Genomic DNA, 19,294 nt, shown 5'->3' with positions numbered 1-19,294 from the left:
TCTCTAGGCTCTTACCCTTAACCTTTGCACAATGTTTCAAATGCTGTATTCTTCCTTTGCAACCCCATCTAAATTGCAAGGTGGGTTAATTACAACGCTTCCCTTACTTCTCTCAGCTCAGGCTCCTTTCCAGGTCTCCGCTGAATGACAGCTTGGCCCACCACAACCAGCCTAAGTATAGTTTTCTCTGTCCCACCTGCCTGCACCCTGCGAGCTTAACACAGTCTGGGGAAACACCGGAACTTGCCCGTTGGTCTCGGTTTAAATAATCACCAATGCCCAGGGGCCCCAGAAAACTACCTGGCAGACATACCCTGTTTCTCTCATACACTCTCTCTGGCTTTAATTTTTAAAAATTTTTACTATTTTAATTCATATTTTTTCAAAGCAACTTTATGCTCTGTCCTGTTCCCCAGAATCTCAGAATCAGTTAGTCCTCTTCTGACTAACTGGCTCCTTATTGCACTGGAAACAAACTTTATTTTTGTTTATTTAATGTGTGTGTGTGTGTATGTGTGATACATAGGTGTTCATGTGGTTATGTGCACATGTGTGTTCATGCGTGTGCATGTAGAGGGCAAAGGTTAATATTGGGCATTTCCCTTAATCGCTCTCCACATTACGTTTTGAGACAGGCTTTCTCACTAAAGCTGGAGATCACTGATCCACTGAGACTGGTTGGCCAGTGAGCTCCAGGGACCTTGTGTGTCTGCCTCCCAGGTGCTGTGACTACAGACTGATATGGCACACGTAGCTTTGACATGGGGGCTGGAGAGCTAAGTGAGGTCTCCAGGGTAAGAACTTTACCAACAAAGCCAATTCCCAGACCACTAATTTATTTAACTCTCTGAATACGAGTAGGCGTCTCTGTCTGCACGTGGGTGTGTCTAACGAGCGCCGGTGTCGGAGAGAGCCAGGCTTCCTGTCCTTTCGGAGCTGGAGTCAGACGGTTGTGAGCCACTCGATGTGGCTGCTGGGAACTGAACTCCTGATTTGACTGTTCCTCCTGAGCGCTGGGATCATAGGCATAGACCACCATGCTCTCCTACCGCCACTCACATGTCTGTCATGTGTGCACGTGTGTGTGCGCATGTACATGCATATGCCTGTGTACCTACTGAGAGGTTGATGCTGTGGCTTGTCCTCAGTTGCTCTCTCCCTTCTCTCCCGAGACAAGCTCTCTCGGTTGAACCCAGAGCTGGTTGATGTGGATAGTCGGCTACCCAGGTCACTTGGGCTCCTGTCTGTAGCATCTCGTGCTGAAATGACAGGTGGGCCTCCTCACACGCTTGGCATCTCCACGGATCCTGGGGAAATCTGTGTTCTGGCTCTCACTGAGTTACCTCCAGCCCCACAGCTGTTAACTACCCATGCTTTTCTGACGTCTCAGCCGATTGGTCTGTATCCGTATACTCGTCCCCTCGGTAATATGTTGTCTAACTCATACGTGATGTCAGCCCCTGAGCTTGTACATGTTTCCACAGGTTTCCCTCTCCTGTCCAAGGGCATACCCACAACTGCCCCTGTTACTCCCACAGTCCTCAACTTTACCTGTTCATTTTAAAACACAGTCTCACGTAGCCCAGGATAACACTGGACTCAACTGTGTGGCCAACCAACCTTTAGGTTTAGAAGCTCAAATCTTCACATTCACCCAACCTTAAAAGGAATGCTGAGCCGGGGCTGGAGCCATGGCTCAAGTGCACAGGAGTGATTTCTGCAAGAAGAGCCTAAGACCTAAGTGTGCGAGACGCACAACGGCCTGCAACTCCAGCTCCAGGGAATCTGACACACTCTTCTGGCCTTTCCGAGTGCTCGCGCACACACACACACACACACACACACACACACACACACACACAGACACACAGGCATGCACACAGAGACACACAGGCATGCACACACACATACAGACACTCACATACGTGGACAGACAGACACACAGAGACACATATACACACACACACACACACACACACACACACACACACACACACACACACGACACACGAGTCAGCTGCTTACCAGGAGTAGCTATGTGACTTTTAAGTCCTTAATTCAGAAAAGGGAGAGTTTTCCTCCTCTTTTGGATCTTGCCAAATCCTGGGCAAGCTTTGCCGGATACACTGGGCTTCCTCTTATTTTGTCTGCCCCTTCCGCAAAGTGACTGCTTAAAAATTACATAGCTTTCTTCCTTCCTCTTTTCTGTCTTCCTCCTGGGGTTGGGGTTCTGCTTTTAAACACTAATAAAATCCTCCAGCCTTAAGGAACCAATCAATCAATCAATCAATCTTGGCCTGGAAAAGCTGGCTCAGTGCGCAGGCAAACGTATGCATAAAATAAAAATAGATAAACATCTTTTAAGAGCTAGGCATGGTAGCATACACCTTTATTTTATTTTATTTTTTTTTTGGTTCTTTTTTTCGGAGCTGGGGACCGAACCCGGTAGCATACACCTTTAATAACAGCACTCAGGAGGCAGAGGCAGGCAGATCCCTATGAAATCGAGGCCAACCTGGTCTACAAAGTGAGTTCCAAACCAGTTAGAGCTAGACTATGAGACTTTTTCAAACCAAACAAAGAATGCAAAGACATTTTATTTTGTATCTTTCTCTGTCAGGGCTGTCTTGTTGCTCTCCTTCCCTTTACAGCAATAAATGTAAATGTAAAAATAAAACTACTTTTAAAATTTGTGGGTGGCACATGTCTGTAAACCCAGCTCTCAGGAGGCTAGGGTAGAGGGATGGAAAGTTAGGGCCAGCCTGGGCTACATAGAAAGGCCCACCCAACTTAAAACAAAACAGAGAAAGAGAGACACAGAGACAGAGATAGAGAGACAGAGAGAGACAGAGACACACAGAGAGAGATCTGTGTAAATTCACTGCCTCTAATTTCTGTCTTCTCATGAACCCCTCGGGGTTACCTAGGCTTTGCACTTGCTCTGTCATTGAGCCTGCTCCAGCCAATGTCAGCAAACAACCTCATGGTGTTTCAACTATCGCTCAACTTTTAGTCCACAGGCCAGTGTGCACACCTGTAACCTCAGCACTTGGGAGGCAAAGCAGGACGCTCAAGGTAAGTTTGAGGCTGGCCTTGTGTACACGGTGTATTCAGTCATCCTGGCCTAGAATGAGACTCTGTCTAAAACAAAACAATCTGTCATATTTAAAATAAATTTCTTTTAAATTTTTTTTCTCATATGACTTCCAGTCTCTCCATCCCTTCCTCCCCCTCCGCACCCCCCTCTCTCTGTGTGATATTTGTAGGCAAACGCGTGGGGGTCAGACAGAGAAGGACATATCCTGGGGCCCCGAGAGCCTCCTGAGTCTCCTCCCAGGGGTGGGGCTTCAGACCTGCGTGGTCACGCCCACCCTTTTTCATAGGTCCATTATCTTGCTGTGTTGTAAGTGCTGTTACCCACTGAGCCACGCCTTCAGATCTCGGCGTATCTATTTTATAGTCCCTCTTGCCCTCCCTGACCTCAAAACACTGGAGTGGCCCACAGAATATTCCTCGAACATTTTTTCCTATCTGCTTTACCTCGATGGTCTCAATGTTTCATACCTGCCGATCAACCTAATTTACACCTCGACGTTGGCCCTTGCCCCTGAATTCTAGTTCTGTATATCCAACTGTCCACGTCATATCTCTGCTTAGCTGACAACATCAAGCTTTCCTCCCCTCCCGCTCCCTTCCCCTCCTTCCTTTTCACCTATCTACTGTCTGCCTTTTGTGACACGACACTGGGGAGCAGACCCAGGGCCACAGAAGTTACAGCCAGTGCTGTAAAAAAAGCCTCAGTCCTAAAGTACTTATTTATTTATAATTTTTTTCTGTTTTATGTGTGTGGGCCTTTGCTCACATGTACACCTGTACATGTGTACAGTACAGTGCCTGAGGAGGCCAGAAGAGGGTGTTGGTGGCCTCTGGACTGGAGTTACAGAGAGAGCCTCCTTACGGATGTTGGGAGACAGAGCTCAAGGCCTCTGGAGGTCTGGAGGGCCAGGGCTCTTTTAACTGCTGAGCCATCTCTCCAGCCCTTTATTTATTGTGTGGGTGTGTGTGTACTTGCCATAGTGTGTGTGTGTGTGTGTGTGTGTGTGTGTGTGTGTGTGTGTGTGTGTGTGTTAGGTCAAAGGACAACTTCTTTCCTTCCAACATGTGGGTCCTGGGGTTCAAACTCAGGTCATCAGTCTTGGGCAACAAGCACCTTTGTCTGCTTTGACATATCGCTGTCCCCAGGTCCTTGTCTTACTTATGTATTCATGTATATATTTCAGCCTTGCGTGCCCAGCAAGCACTTTGACCTTTATTCTTGCCCCCTTTCCCTCGTTTTTTTTTTTTTTTTTTTTCCGGAGCTGGGGACCGAACCCAGGGCCTTGCGCTTCCTAGGCAAGCGCTCTACCACTGAGCTAAATCCCCAACCCCTACCTCGTTTTTGATTATATTGAGTGTGTGTGTGTGTGTGGGGTGTACACAGTGTGTGTGTGGGTATCCTATCCAACACCACACATGTGGAAGTCAGAGGGTGGACATTTTTATGGAGTTGCCTCTTTCTTCCCACCTGTCTAAGGGTTCACTGCTGGGAACAGACACCATGACCAAGGCGGCCCTTATAAGGCCAGCATTTCATCAGGGCTGGCTTCCAGGTTCAGAGCTTCAGTCTACTATCGTCAAGGTGGGGGCATGGCCACATCCAGGCAGGCATGGTACAGGAGGAGCTGAGAGTTCTAAGTATTCTTCTGAAGGCCTCTAGGAGAAGACTGACCTCCAGGCAGCTAAGGTGAGGGTCTTAAAGCCCACACCCACAGTGACACACCTACTCCAGTAAGGCCACACCTTCTAATAGTGCCACTCCGCCGGCCAAACATATGCAAACCACCACACCACCCTACCCAAAGAGCCATCTCACCACCCCTTCCTTTTTTGTTGTTATGATGAGGTAGAGTCATGCTAGCAGTTCTGACTAGCCTTGTACTCACCATAAACCTCCCTCAGCCCTGCTGAATACCGAGATTATAGGCATGCAAGCATTAGACCCCGCATTTTATGTAGATGGTATGTAAGCATTTTGTCTGCTTGTAAATCTGCATATCAGAAGAGGGCGCTGGATCCCCTGTGACTGCAGTTATCCACAGTCGTGAGCCATTATGTGGGTGCTGGGATTTGAACTCTGAATCTCTGGAAGAGCAGCCATGGGGGGAGTCTGCGTGAGGGTGCACGTGCATGAGCGTCAGTGAGCATGGTGCCAGAGATGTCAGATGTCCCTGGAGCTGGAATTACACTTACAGGAGGTAGTGAACCATCCAACATGGGAATTGAACCCCAGTCCTCTGGAAGAGCAGTACTACTCACTCACAGCCATTGAGCCATCTCTCTAGCCAAGACCTCAATTCTTTTTTTTTTTTTTTTTTTTTTTTTTTTTGGAGCTGGGGACCGAACCCAGGGCCTTGTGCTTGCTAGGCAAGCGTTCTACCATTGAGCTAAATCCCCAACCCGAAGACCTCAATTCTTAAAATATAGCTTTAGAGCCAACCTGAGCTTCTGCTTCTCATTGTACATTTAGCTAATCAATGCTTACTGTGATTTCTCTAGTGAGCTGATTAAGAAAAGACAGGAATAATCAGGTTATATCCTGAGACCGTGAGGGAAAGCAAGTGCATTGCATGCTGCACAGACAGAGAACAATGTCTGTCTCCTTGCTTGAACTGAGGCCTCACTTCCTTTCTGGGGTTTATCTTTAACCCTCATCCTCCTGCCTCAACCTCTTGAGTACTTGAGATTAAAAGAATAAACCAGGGCTGGAGAGATGGCTCAGTGGTTAAGAGCACTGACTGCTCTTCCAGAGGTCCTGAGTTCAATTCCCAGCAACCACATGGTGGCTCACAACCATCTGTAGTGGGGTCTGATGCCCTCTTCTGGTGTCTGAAGACAGCTACAGTGTACTCATATACATAAAATAAGTAAATAGGTAAATCTTAAAAAAAAAAAAACAAACAAACCACCATACTAGAAACCTATGGCTGAGTTTATTTGGGGCCCTGTTTTCAATCCCCAGTGACGAGAAAAAGATTAATTATAGGCTAACAATAATTCTGGGTGAAAAGAATGATTTGGGTGGATTTTTAAAGTGTCAAAACTGGCAGAAGAAATTGCCTGTTGACAGACAAAATACCTATGAGTAACTTGGTGGTTAAAGACCTTCCCAGCTGAAAAGAGGCATGGGCTTTCTAGGTTTTACGGCGACTTTTATCAAGCCTTCAGAGAACAAATGGCTCCTTTTTTTTAAATCATTCCAGATGGTAAGAAATGGGGCGCCATAAAGGCAGTGCAAGAATGAAGACAGCCACACATGTAACCCGCATTCACACACAAGTGTCACTGAAGGTGGGAGGCCAGCCGGAGCTACACAGGAAGACCCTGAAGCAAAGTAATGACGAAAAACAGGGCTTGGGAGGTGGCCCCATGGATAAGATAATCTGCTTGCTGAATAAGCAGGGGGACTGGAGTTTGGATGCCTGGAATGCATGGAAAAGGCAGCGGGGTGCAGCAGCCGCTGGAATCCCAGTGCTCAGGCCAAGATGGCTAGAGAGACTGGCAGTAGAACCAGCAAGCTCAAGGCTCCCTCCTGGGATGGAGGAAGACACCCAGCGTCAACTTCAGGATGCCACGTGTGTGAACACAACCTACACTTCACACACTCAACTGCACACATGATCCCATGTGGGTCAATATGTCTGTCTGTCTGTCTGTCTGTCTCTCTCTCTCTCTCTCTCTCTCATGCACATGCATGCCAAGAGACGGTAAGTCTGGATTGCTAATAAAAATAGGCTTAAAGATAAATAGAGGTTGTTGTGTGTGGCGGTTCACGTCTATAACCCAGAGATTGAATATTCACGGTGTTTTTATCCACAGTGATTCAAGACCAACCTTGACCCCGTGAGATCTTATAGCCTCACATGTACTCTATGGCAAAAACAAACTGGGCGTGAGGGCACGTGCCTATGTAAGTTCAAGGCCAGCCTAAACTGCACAGCGAGGAGCAAATGCCTGGCTGGCAGGGGATGTACAACAAGGCTCGGAAGAGAAAGATTTGAGCCCCTGCTTTTCCCTAGGTTCGTCAGCCCATGCCACTGTCAGGTTGCTTTCCCTCCGTCGTGCAGATTTATCAGTTAGTTCTGTGTGTCTCTGTGTGTGTCTGCACTCGTGTACACTTGTGCAAACAGAAGGCGGCTGGTACCCTGGGCTGGACTTCCAGGCAGCTGTGAGCCATGCCGTGTGTGCTTGGACGGAACCGTGGTCTTCTGAAAGAGAGGGCAGTATTTGCTCTTAACCTCTGAGCATCCCTCCAGCCCCTCCTTCCCTTTCTTAATAAATCATCTCTATTTCCGTTTCAAGAAAAAAACAAGAAAAAAATGTACAAATATGTTATCCGTTATATGAACTCATACATCATGTACCATGTAAACCCAACAATTGAGGTTTCCTTTGAGAGTTACGAGAATGGTTTAATGTGAGAAAACTGTAATTAACTACATCTTTAGGTTAAAGGAGAAGACTCCTACATCCTGAGAGATGGCAAATCTTCCTTTTTTAATCAATATTTTTAAATAAATTTGAATTATAGAAAGTGTTTTAAGGCATTACATTTAAAATGTTGACTGAGGGCTGGAGAGATAGCTCAGCGGTTAGGAGCACTGGCTGCTCTTCTTTTTTCTTTTTTTTTTTTTTTTTTTTTTTTTTGCCGGAGCTGGGGACCGAACCCAGGGCCTTGCGCTCCCTAGGCAAGTGCTCTACCGCTGAGCTAAATCCCCAACCCCCTGAGCTAAATCCCCAACCCCACTGGCTGCTCTTCTAAAGGTCCTGAGTTCAATTCCCAGCAACCTCATAGGGGCTCACAATCATCTGTAATGAGACCTGATGCCCTCTTCTGGTGTGTCTGAAGACAGCTACTTATATACATAAAATAAATACACAAATCTTTAAAATGTTGACTGAGCTGAGTGTACTGGTGTCCACCTGTAATCCTAGCACTTGGGACACAGGGGCAGAAAGATTTCAAATTCTATGCAAGCCTGTGCTCATAGCAAGATGCTGTTTCTACTACTGCTAATCCAGTACTACTGCTGGGCCAGAGGCATAGTTGTACAAATGCTTAGCACCAGAAAGGCCAATACATAACATAAAAGTTCAATACATAACACCCCCTCTCCCCTGCTAAAGAAAAAATAGCAGCTGGATTTTTTTTTTTTTAAGAAATTTGGCTCATTTAAAACTAGAGAGTGCTGGAAAGAAAGTTCTGGGTTTAAAAGTGCACACTGCTCTTGCAGAGGACCCAGATTTGGTTTACAGCATCCATTCCAACCAGCTCACAACCGTCTCTAGCTCGGCTTCCAAAGGATCTGACGTCCTCTGGCTTCTTTGGGTTCCTGCATGCACGGGGGTGGGGGTAGGGGTGGGGGGGAGTACATAAACTCACACACACACACACATGCACACACGCACACACACATACACACATGCACACACACATACACACATGCACACACACATACACACATGCACACACACACGCACACACACACACGCACACGCACACACACACACATACACGCACACATGCACACACATACACACATGCACACACATACACACATGCACACACACGCACACGCACACACACACACACACACACACACACACACACACACACACGATGGGTATTCTTGGTCGGCAGCTTGAGTACACTGGGACTTAACCAAAACCCAAGCTGCCGAATTCCTGTGAGAGATTTTTCTTGATTGGAACATTCGGAGTGGGAAGACCCACATTAAAGTGGGCAGCCTGTGCAAAGGGTGTGGAGGGAGGGAGGGCTGGCTCTTCGCCTGCTTGCTCTCTCTCACTGGCAGATCCAGTCCTTCGTTGGCATTAGAGTCTGGTTAACAGCTCCAGCATTCACGGAAGACCAGCTGAGACATCCAGTCTCGTGGACCAAACGACTATTGGATTCTTGGACGTTTTACCAACAGACAGCCCTTGTGGAAGTATTTGGACAATAATCTATAAGCCGCTCTAATAGATCACATATACATACATATATATATATACACATATATATGTGTGTGTGTTACATTATATGTGATATTACATGTACATATTCATTCTATCAGTTCTGTTTCTCTAGAGAACCCTGACTAATGTGCATACGTACACATAACAAATATGGGACGGTAATTTGTGAAAAGTGAGTCTACTGTGAAAAAACAAGAAGCTACAGGAGGGGATGAAGAGATGGCTCAGCAGTTAAGAGCACTGACTGAGGTCCTGAGTTCAATTCCCAGCAACCACATGGTGGCTCACGACCGTCTGTAATGGGACCCGATGCCCTCTTCCGGTGTGTCTGAAGAGAGCAACGGTGTACTCATACATGAAATAAATAAATAAAATCTAGAGGAGAGAGGATCACATGTAATCCAGGAAGACCTCAAACTCCTAATCCTCCTGTCTCCACCTCCCTAGCACTAAGATCCACCACGCCCACATCATGGCGCCCTGGAGATTCAACCCAGGGTTTCGTGCGTATTAGGCAAGCATTCTACCAACTGAGCTGCACACCCAGCTCTAGTTTCAGAAGTTGTTTAAGAAGGAAAAAAGGAAGGGAGCGGGAAGGAGGGGCAGGCGGGGTGGTACAATGTCTTTAAGTCTCAGCTCGCAGGCAGTGCAGGCAGGTGGGTCTCTGTGAGCTCGAGGTCTTCCTAGTCTGCCTAGCAAGTCCCAGGTTCCAGAACGACCTGGAAAGCACAGAGAAGGAAGGAAGGAACTAGAGCTGGGAGGCTGGGGTGTGACAGATAAATATTTGCCAAGAGTGTACAAAGGCTATGGCTGGACAGAAGGACAAATAAACCAAGAGAACAGAGCGGCAGCCTGGGAACAGATCCGTGGCACATGGAACCTGGCACAGGAAAACCACCACACCAGAAAGATGGGAAAGAGGCTCGCCAGCACCATTCGAGCCTCGCCGTCCCCAGGTCTTCCTCTGTGTCCTGGAACTCAAGGATCCGACTGCCTCTGCTGAGATTAAGGGCGTAGGCTACCACGTCCCACTGCCAGATTATTGTTTTTAATCCAACACTCGTGTTTTGTTTTGTTTTTTTTTCTTTTTTCTTTTCGGAGCTGGGGACCAAACCCAGGGCCTTGCGCTTGCTAGGCAAGTGCTCTACGGCTGAGCTAAATCCCCAACCCCAACACTCGTGTTTTTATGAAACACAATACACACCCTTTTTGGAACTGTGTGGAGAAAACTGTTTTATAACCAGGTGTGGTGGCCACAGACCTATAATCCCAGTTTGGGAGGGTGAGGCAGGAGGATTGCTAAGAGTTTTGAGGTGACCATGAGCTACACGGTGAGTCCCAAACTAGTCTACAAAGATTAAGCTAGATCCACTCCACACTTAGTGAGGTGAACTTCCAGTGGATTCGAGGCAGAAATGGAGGAGCCAGGTGGGAGGTTAAGGTCACCAGCTGCTCCTTCAAGGGGCAGAGTTCAGCTCCCAGCATCCACACTTGGGCTCAGCACCATCTGGAGCTCAGCTAACCTGAAAACCTCTTCTGGCCCCAGCGGCAGCTGCGCTCACTTTCACATAACCACACATACACACCATTGAAAAGAAAGCAAATGTTTCTCCTCTAAAGACTGAAAGGTAAGGTGCAGCAAGATGGCTCAGAGGGTAGAGGTGCGAGCTGCTAAGACTTGAGTTCGATCCCTGGGACCCATGTAGTGGAAGAGAACTGACTCTCACGAGTGGTCCTTTGGCCTGTATGGGCACACCATCACACACAGGTAATGAAGATCACAAAATGAAGACAGAAGGATGGCTCGGGCTGAGTGAGTGTGCCGTACCTGCAGGATCTGAGTTTGACTTCCAGTCACACACCCCACAGTCACCTGAAATTCTAGTTCCCAGGGATTCAATAACCTCTTCAGGCTCTTGTACTCATATGAACACACACACACACACACACACACACACACACACAAGCACACGCATGTACATGCATGTGTGCACGAGCACACACATGCACTCACATGCACACATGTACATACACACAAGGAAACACACATGCACAAGCACACACACACACATGCACACACAAGTACACACACATGTACACATGCATGCACACATACAAGCACACACAAACACACACATGCACATACAAGCATGCACATGCACACACAAGCACACACACATGTGCACACAAGTACACTTACAATTTAAAAATAAAAATTGTTTATGCAGATCTTTTTAGCTTATTTTGTTCACGAAGTTTTCTTTTCCATCCAATGAAAGAACGCGAAGCCTCGGCGCTTGTAGCCGGAAGTCCACCCTGCACCACAAGCCCACATTTTGTTTTGTTTGGAGACAGGATTCCACCAAGTTCCCCAGGCTGACCTAGAATTTACTCTGAAGTCCAAGCAGGCCTTGAACGTGTGGTCCTCCTGTCCTGCTGGAGAGAGGATTCTCTGATAAGTTATAACACATTTAAGAACAAACATTGATAAATTATTTGCCAGAATGACAAAATTTGAGGAGGTATGCTACATTTTGGCAGAGTGAAGGAGGAATGTAAACAGAAATACCTTCGTAGAGCTAAACACAGGAGGGTAAGTCCTGCCCTCTGTGGTGTGCAGGGCGGGCGGGGGTTGGGAGGAATCACTGGAGACCAGCTGGGATCCCGGGTGCACTGGGAGACCGTGGGAATGGTTGAGAGAACAGAGGAAACTGAATCATTAGTGAACAGTGGCTCACTCCCAGAGGGAAGGTCCCAACCCACAGTGAGACAAGCATAGAACTGGTCTGAAACCCAGCATGTTGCCAAAGGCGACAGAAGTCACAGCTGGAAAATTCATTCATAGGAACAATTGTGGTGGTTTTGATAATCTCTTTTGGGAAAGATGAACTGTGAAAAGTAAAATAATTGCTCCTGATAATAAACAGAAGAATCAGAAGGCGTCCGGCTGTAAGAAGAACATGTTAGGCACTCCAGAGGCTAAACGAGAAAGACAACCAGGAGTTCAAGGCCAGCCAGGACTACAGTGAGATCTGGGTTAGCCTGGAATACAGTTGAGACTGTCTCCAAGTATACACCCGAGAGGAAGGAAGGAAGGAAGGAAGGAAGGAAGGAAGGAAGGAAGGAAGGGAGGAAGGGAAGGAAGGGAGGAAGGGCGGGAAGGAGGAAGGGAAGGAGGGAGGGAGGAAGGAAGTTAGGAAGGAAGAGAGGGAGGGAGGAAGTTAGGAAGGGAGGGAGGGAGGGAGGAAGTTAGGAAGGGAGGGAGGGAGGGAGGGAGGAAGTTAGGAAGGAAGAGAGGGAGGGAGGAAGTTAGGAAGGAAGAGAGGGAGGGAGGAAGTTAGAAGGGAGGGAGGGAGGGAGGAAGTTAGGAAGGAAGAGAGGGAGGGAGGAAGTTAGGGAGGGAGGGAGGGAGGGGGGAGGGAGGGAGGGAGGAGAGACAGAGGAGGGGAAGAAGACTGGCGTGATATCTGCGATCCCAGAACCTGGAAGCAGAGGTCAGGGAAATCACTCTTCACTGGAGAACTCAAGGCCAGCCTTAAACAGCACAACAGTAAGAACTTAAGAATCCAGAACACTGCTATTTACTCCAGTGACAGAAGATGGCAGCCTTGAGCTGAAAGAAGGAGGAAAACCCGGCCAAACCAGTCCCCACTGTCCTCCAAAGATGCATCTGTGTGGAAAGCTGACTTGGGAGAGCGATTCAAAGTGCTCTAATGCCAAGTGGTCGGCCCCAAAAACATACAAATGAGTAACATTGTACAGGCTGAGCAGGTTGCGTGCGTGTGTGCACGCGCTTCTGTGTGCAAGTACACACTCATACACACACACACACATATATATGTATACACACACACACACACACACACACACACACACACACTAAAGAAAAGGAAACCACGAATTTGAAAGAGGGAATGAGAAGACTTGGAAGGAGGAAAAGGAAGAAGGAAACAATGTAATTATAATCTCAAAACATGTTTAAAAGCTGGCTCAAAAAATGTAATATATTAAAATATAGTAACAAGGGGTTGGGGATTTAGCTCAGTGGTAGAGCGCTTGCCTAGCAAGGGCAAGGCCCTGGGTTCAGTCCCCAGCTCCGAAAAAAAGAAAAAAAATAGTAACAATAAAAATACTATCTAGGGGCTGGAGAGATGGCTCAGTGGTTAAGAGCACCGACTGCTCTTCCAGGGGTCCTGAGTTCAATTCCCAGCAACCACATGGTGGCTCACAACCATCTGTAATGGGATTCAATGCCCTCTTCTGGTGTGTCTGAAGACAGCGACAGTGTACTCATATAGATAAAATAAATAAATCTTAAAAAAAAAATACTATCTAAAATGATAATTAAAAAAAGCATATGTGGGGTTGGGGATTTAGCTCAGTGGTAGAGCGCTTGCCTAGCAAGCACAAGGCCCTGGGTTCGGTCCCCAGCTCCGAAAAAAAGAAAAGAAAAAAAAAAAAAAAAGCATATGTACACACACAAGAACCAGAGGTTTGGGGGGTTTTTTGGTTTTTTTTTTTGTTTTTTTGTTTTTTTTTAGTTTGGTTGGGATTTTTCAGAGACAAAGTCTTACTTTGTAGCTCTGGCTGTTCCGGAACTCACTGTGCAGGCCAATCTGGCTCTAACCTCTCTGCCTCCCTGGGCTGGGGTGAAAGCTGTGCCCCGCTACTTACGCCCTGATAGAACCTGGAGTCTGGATAAAAGCACAACAAGCATTGTTCCAAAGCAGAAAATGAAATAAAATCACAGGGTGCACAACCCCGGGGGCTACTCCGTGTGTCCTCGGTTGCACTTCAGGATTAAGGCGCACGTGCTGTGTGCTGCTGCTACGGCTGGTCTTTCTCTGGGAATTTCCTTTAAGCAAGAAGCACCCCCTCACCTGACGTCACCCCTTGTCCTCAAGATGTGAGTGACAACAGTGACTTCCCACATAGGGTAATGAGCCCTTCTCATCGAATAGACATCTTTGAAGGGTCAGTTTGTTTCAAAGTCCCTGCGAGGCCTAGCCGCTCACTCCTGAGACCTCAGCTCTTGGGAAGGAGTTCAAGGTCATTGAGAGCTACACAGCCAGTTTGGAGCCAGCCTGGTGAACAAGTGACTCCGTCTAAAGACCAATACAGTGACCAGGAGTAATCGTTTAAACCTTTCTTCATGTGACCAGCCAAGGCCCTCGACAGTGACGGGAGATAATTTTCCAAACAGCTGTTGAAGCTGTTATCTGAATGTAAATGATATAAAACTTAACTTTGTTTAGGCCACAGCTTGCAGCCTGGCGTAGGCTGACCTAGAACTCACTCCATCACCCAGGTTTGCCTGGAACCCCAGAATCTCTTCTTTCAGCAGCCCGGATCAGGTTACGCTCACACCACCCTCAGACAATGAAGTCAAATTTAAATTATATTCAAAGTTGAAGTAATAAACACTTGGCAGTTACCTTTCCTGACCGTTGTACCATGTCTGCTGTTATCTGTGCGGCAGAGAAGACAGCCAGAACATGAGTGTTCACGTCCTGGAGGCAGTCAGAAGCTACAGGTCAAAGTTTGCCCTTGAGAGCTGGTGGTTAAACCTTAGCCAGCTGCTATCTCTGCCCCTCACAAGGGTTCTCTCCAGCAGGCGCCTCGCACCAGCCCTTGTTTCAGAGTCAGCATCCTCGGGAATGTGTCCCAGATCTACAGACAAGGCTACCTAGGGAAAAGCCTCGTGGTAGGCAGAATCAAGGGACAGCAAGACGGGATGGAGAGTGACACCCTACCCAACCAACCATCCAGCCCTGGGCCTTACTACGGATGCTGAACAAGCTCTCTACCACTGAGCTACCCTCTCTACCACTAAATAGGAATTCGAAACAATATAGGGAGGCTGGAGAGATGGCACAGCGGTTAAGAGCACTGGCTGCGGGGTTGGGGATTTAGCTCAGTGGTAGAGCGCTTGCCTAGGAAGCGCAAGACCCTGGGTTCGGTTCCCAGCTCCGAAAAAAAAAAAAAAAAAAAAAAAAAGAGCACTGGCTGCTCCTCCAGAGTACCCAGGTTTGATCCCCAGTACCCACGCAGCAGCTCGATGCTGCTACAATTCTAGTTCCTGCGGGGAGGGGAGGACACTACCTGTAGCCTCTGCCGGGCAACTGTGCTCATGTGTGCAGACACGCACCTAAGCAGAACTGAGCATAACACAAATAAATCTTAAAAATTACTGAAGCTAGACAAAACAGACTAGACACACAAACTTGGTGCCTTACAGATGAAATTCAAAATAATGCAGTAGAATTAACATTTGCAGTTATAATTCAAATTCAGTCACACTTCTGTGGAGGGGAGGAGAAAGTTGAATTCACTCTGGAAGGGACCCCAGCAGGCTGGTGGGGAGATGGCTACTCTTCCAGAGGTTCTGAGTTCAGTTCCCAGTGGTGTCTGTGTCAGGCAGCTTACGACAGCCTGTAATTCCAGCTCCAGATCTGATGCCTTTGGCCTCCTCAGGCAGCTACATTCACACACACACACATGCAGGCACACACACACCTCCATATAAGTAAAGGTAATAAAAATATCCAGCTGCGGGGTTGGGGATTTAACTCAGTGGTAGAGCGCTTGCCTAGGAAGCACAAGGCCCTGGGTTCGGTCCCCAGCTCCGAAAAAAAGAACCAAAAAAAAAAAAAAAAAAAATCCAGCTGCAGTCTAACGCTAAGGAGACAGAGGCAGGTGGGTGAGGCTCTGTGAGTCTGAGGCCAGCCCTGATCTATACAGGGAGTTCCAGGACAGCCAAAACTGTAGAGTGAGACCCTGTCTCAAAAACTAAGTCAAAGGAAAATGTAAAAGTGGGTCCACATAGTAAAACCCAACTGCTTGCTGTATGAGAGCTAGTAGAAGAAAGAACACTGAAAGAAACACTGGAAAGCCAAGTCCTGAGGCTGGCTCACAACTTAGAGGCCAGCCTGGGGTATATAGGAAGGCCCACTCTTGAAAGGAGGGGTTGGGCTAGAGAGATGGCTCGGCGGTTAAGAGCACTAACTGCTCTTCCAGAGGTCCTGAGTTCAATTCCCAGCAACCACATGGTGGCTCACAACCATCTGTAATGGGATCTGATGCCCTCTTCTGGTGTGTCTGAACACAGCTACGGTGTACTCATATAAATAAAATAAATAAATCCTAAAAAAAGAAAAAAAAGGGGGGTTGGGGATTTATCTCAGTGGTAGAGCGCTTGCCTAGCAAGTGCAAGGCCCTGGGTTCGGTCCCCAGCTTCGGGAAAAAAAAAAAAAAGACAAAAAAAAAAAAAAAAAGAGGGGTTGCAGAAGAACAAAGATATAATAGCCAGATGTATATTTTGGGGAGCAAAAGTTCTCTAAGCCTAATGTAAGACAAGGCTGAACTCAAGAAAAAAAGACACTAAATGAGACAGGCGATCCTGTACTGTAGTGCTAAAAGCTCCACGTAAGATACAGATAAAACAGCTACAGATGTCTTAGCAACAGTAACTGCAGCAGGAGACAGAGACTAGGAACATGGGAAAAGAGAATAATGGCTTTATATATAACAAATAACAACAAATAAACAACAAACCAAAGAACAACAAAAATCAGAGGGAGGGTAGGCACACTAAGAGATACTGTTTACATGCTGGGTAAAAGCTTTGTTAATTCCTTACTACAGAATGCAGCTTAAAACAGCTTAAAACATCATCTCACAGTCTCGGTGGCCACAGCTTCTTTTTCTTTTTTTTTTTTTTTCTTTTTTTTTTTTTTTTTTCCGGAGCTGGGGACCGAACCCAGGGCCTTGCTAGGGCCTTGCTCCTGCTAGGCAAGCGCTCTACCGCTGAGCTAAATCCCCAACCCCGTGGCCACAGCTTCTTAGGTCAATCAATGGTAGCAAAGATGGCTGGTTAGCGCTCAAACACTCTCATGAAGGTTCATTCCTCCAAGACATGCCTAGGGATGGGCATGGGAGTACACACCTATAACTCCAGCATTCAGGAAGCAGACGCCAGGTGGATCTCTGTGAGTTCAAGGCCAATCTGATCCACACAAGGAGTTCCAGGCCAACCAGCAATACACAGTAAAACTGTGTCTCAAAAAAAAAAAATATGCTGGTTTCTGTCATTGGCTGGAGGCCCCTATCAGCCCACTTAAAGAGCTGTGTGTCCCCAGAGCCCTGGTGAATCTTCTGAGTACCTATAATAGAGTCTGGCTTCCTCTCAGAACAAAGGATCAAAGCCCCACGTCTCTTTATGAAGCAACCTCGGAGTTAACTGAGACCAGAAATGAGCCTGTAAATCCCACAAGCGCAAGTGGAGAGCACCTTACCCTTTGAAGGGAAGAGTAACAAAGAATTTGCAAATCGTCTTTGGTTTTGTTTGCTCAGGGTTTTGACTGTCAGGGTTTATCTCTGGTGCACACGGTGGTGTCCATGCTAAACTACATCCTCAGGATGTTTGTTCCTGGGGTCAGTGAGACAGATGGCTTCAAGGGTCAGGGCAGCTGCCACTAAGATTGATCCCTGAACCCCACATGGGAAGCCTAACTCATCAATGGTGTTTGTCAGGGGCTTGTTTTGTTCTGAGAGAGGATCTCATGAACTCCAAACAACTAGCCTTGAACTCAGTTGTGGGATGATGTCATTATGCAGCAAGGCAGGTCCAGGATAAAGCAAAGGATGATGAGAAGGAGGGGTAGGTGAGGAAAAAGTCTAGGAAAGAGAGAGGAGGAAGAGAAGCGAGAGAATCAAGATGGAGACGACGGAGCAGGATGATCCAGATCCAGGTGGTCTAGGTCAGTTTTATCCCGTCTAGGTGGGCGATTTCTAGCTTTATTAATTGATGGTGAATTTATTCTGTGGCTGAATTGTAGATTGAGAATTTAACATATACACCTAATTGTTAAATTATAAGTTTCTAGAACTTTGATTTTACCGGGTTACAGGGGATGTGAGCAAAGTTCTGGCAGGCAGAGAAATGACCTGTCTGTTCTGGAAGCTGTGCTAGGCTATAGGATGCCTGGGGCTAGTGTGGCGTGGGGCCATTCGAGAACGGCCCGAGGAACATGATGTGTGTCAGGCATGGTAACAACCGGCCAAGGGGACAGTGTGTGAAAGCAGCTGGCAGAGAAGCAGCTGGAGGGCGGCTCCCGAGGATCCCCATGGAGTGGGAACTCTCGGGTACTAGTAGCCGCTGATCCATTTTTTATTTTTACTGCAACACTCAGTAAGTATCTGGGGATGACTTTGAACTTTTGATCCTCCGGCTTCACTTTCTTAAAGCTGGGATTACTGCTGCTTCTATGTCTGGCAACAATGATGTTTTATGAAAGATGTATGCTGAAAATAAAAACCTGAATTTTCTTTCTTTCCTTTTCTTCTCTCTCAAAACAGGGTTTCTCTGTGTAGCCCTAGCTGTCCTGGAACTTGCTGGCCTCAAATTCACAGAGATCACCTGCCTCTGCTTCCCAGTGGCTGGGATTAGACATGTGTCACCACTACCCACCTACAATTTGGATTTTCTACTGAAATAAAGTTGCTCTTTGGATAGTGTGCAATCAATAACCAAAAACAAGGCCCCCAGGTGCACCACTTCATCTATCGGTAGATGACCTTGAACTTCCCACCCTCCCGTCTCAGCCGGTCAAATGCTAGATTACAGGAGCGTTTCGCCATCCCCACCTCATGTGGTGCTGGCATCACACCCAGGTGTCTTAATTATTTTTCCTGTTGCTGTGATAAAATGCCTGGCTAAAGCGACTTCAAGGAGGAGGGTTTTGTTCTGGCTAGAGGTTCAAGGGTACCTTCTGTCACAGAGGCGCGGTCATGGTGACAGGAGCTGGAAGGAGCTGGTCACACAGTGTCTGCTGTCAGGAAGCAAACAGCGGATGCTGCTGCTCAGTTGTCTTTCTCCTTTGCCTGCAGTATTTAGAGTGTGAATTCCCACCTCAGTAAGCCCAAGGCAGAACCCCGGAGAGACTGGATGTGGTGGTGCACGACCTTAATCCCAGCTCTCTGGGTGTCTGTAAGTTCAAAGCTACCATGGTCTACATAGTTGGTTCTAGGCCAGCCAGAGCTATATAGAGAAACCTTGTCTCAAAAATCTAAAGAGAAAAGGAGGTTGTGTGTGTGTGTGTGTGTGTGTGTGTGTGTGTCTATGTGTGTGTATCTGTGTGTGTGCAGGTTGATGTCATTATGCATGTGAAGGCAGGTACAGGATAGAACAAGGCCTGTCACTGGACGAGAAGGAAGGATGGGT

General features: G+C 47.2%; 1 long non-coding RNA gene across 10 annotated transcripts in view; it reads right to left on the bottom strand.

Annotated features, from left to right (window-relative positions):
• LOC102549417 (uncharacterized) overlaps positions 1–2,153 on the bottom strand; it is a 56,816-nt gene extending 54,663 nt beyond the window's left edge. For all 10 annotated transcript variants that reach the window (XR_593722.4, XR_010053102.1, XR_010053096.1 and 7 more), the window contains exon 1: positions 2,026–2,153. This is a non-coding gene — a long non-coding RNA (uncharacterized LOC102549417). The remainder of the gene's footprint in view (positions 1–2,025) is intronic.
• Positions 2,154–19,294: the final 17,141 nt, after the last annotated feature.

Source organism: Rattus norvegicus, chromosome 7 (genome assembly GCF_036323735.1).
Source record: "Rattus norvegicus strain BN/NHsdMcwi chromosome 7, GRCr8, whole genome shotgun sequence".
Lineage (NCBI taxonomy): Eukaryota > Metazoa > Chordata > Mammalia > Rodentia > Muridae > Rattus > Rattus norvegicus.
Note: the sequence above shows the minus strand (reverse complement) of the source record. Positions and strands in the feature narration are given on the sequence as shown.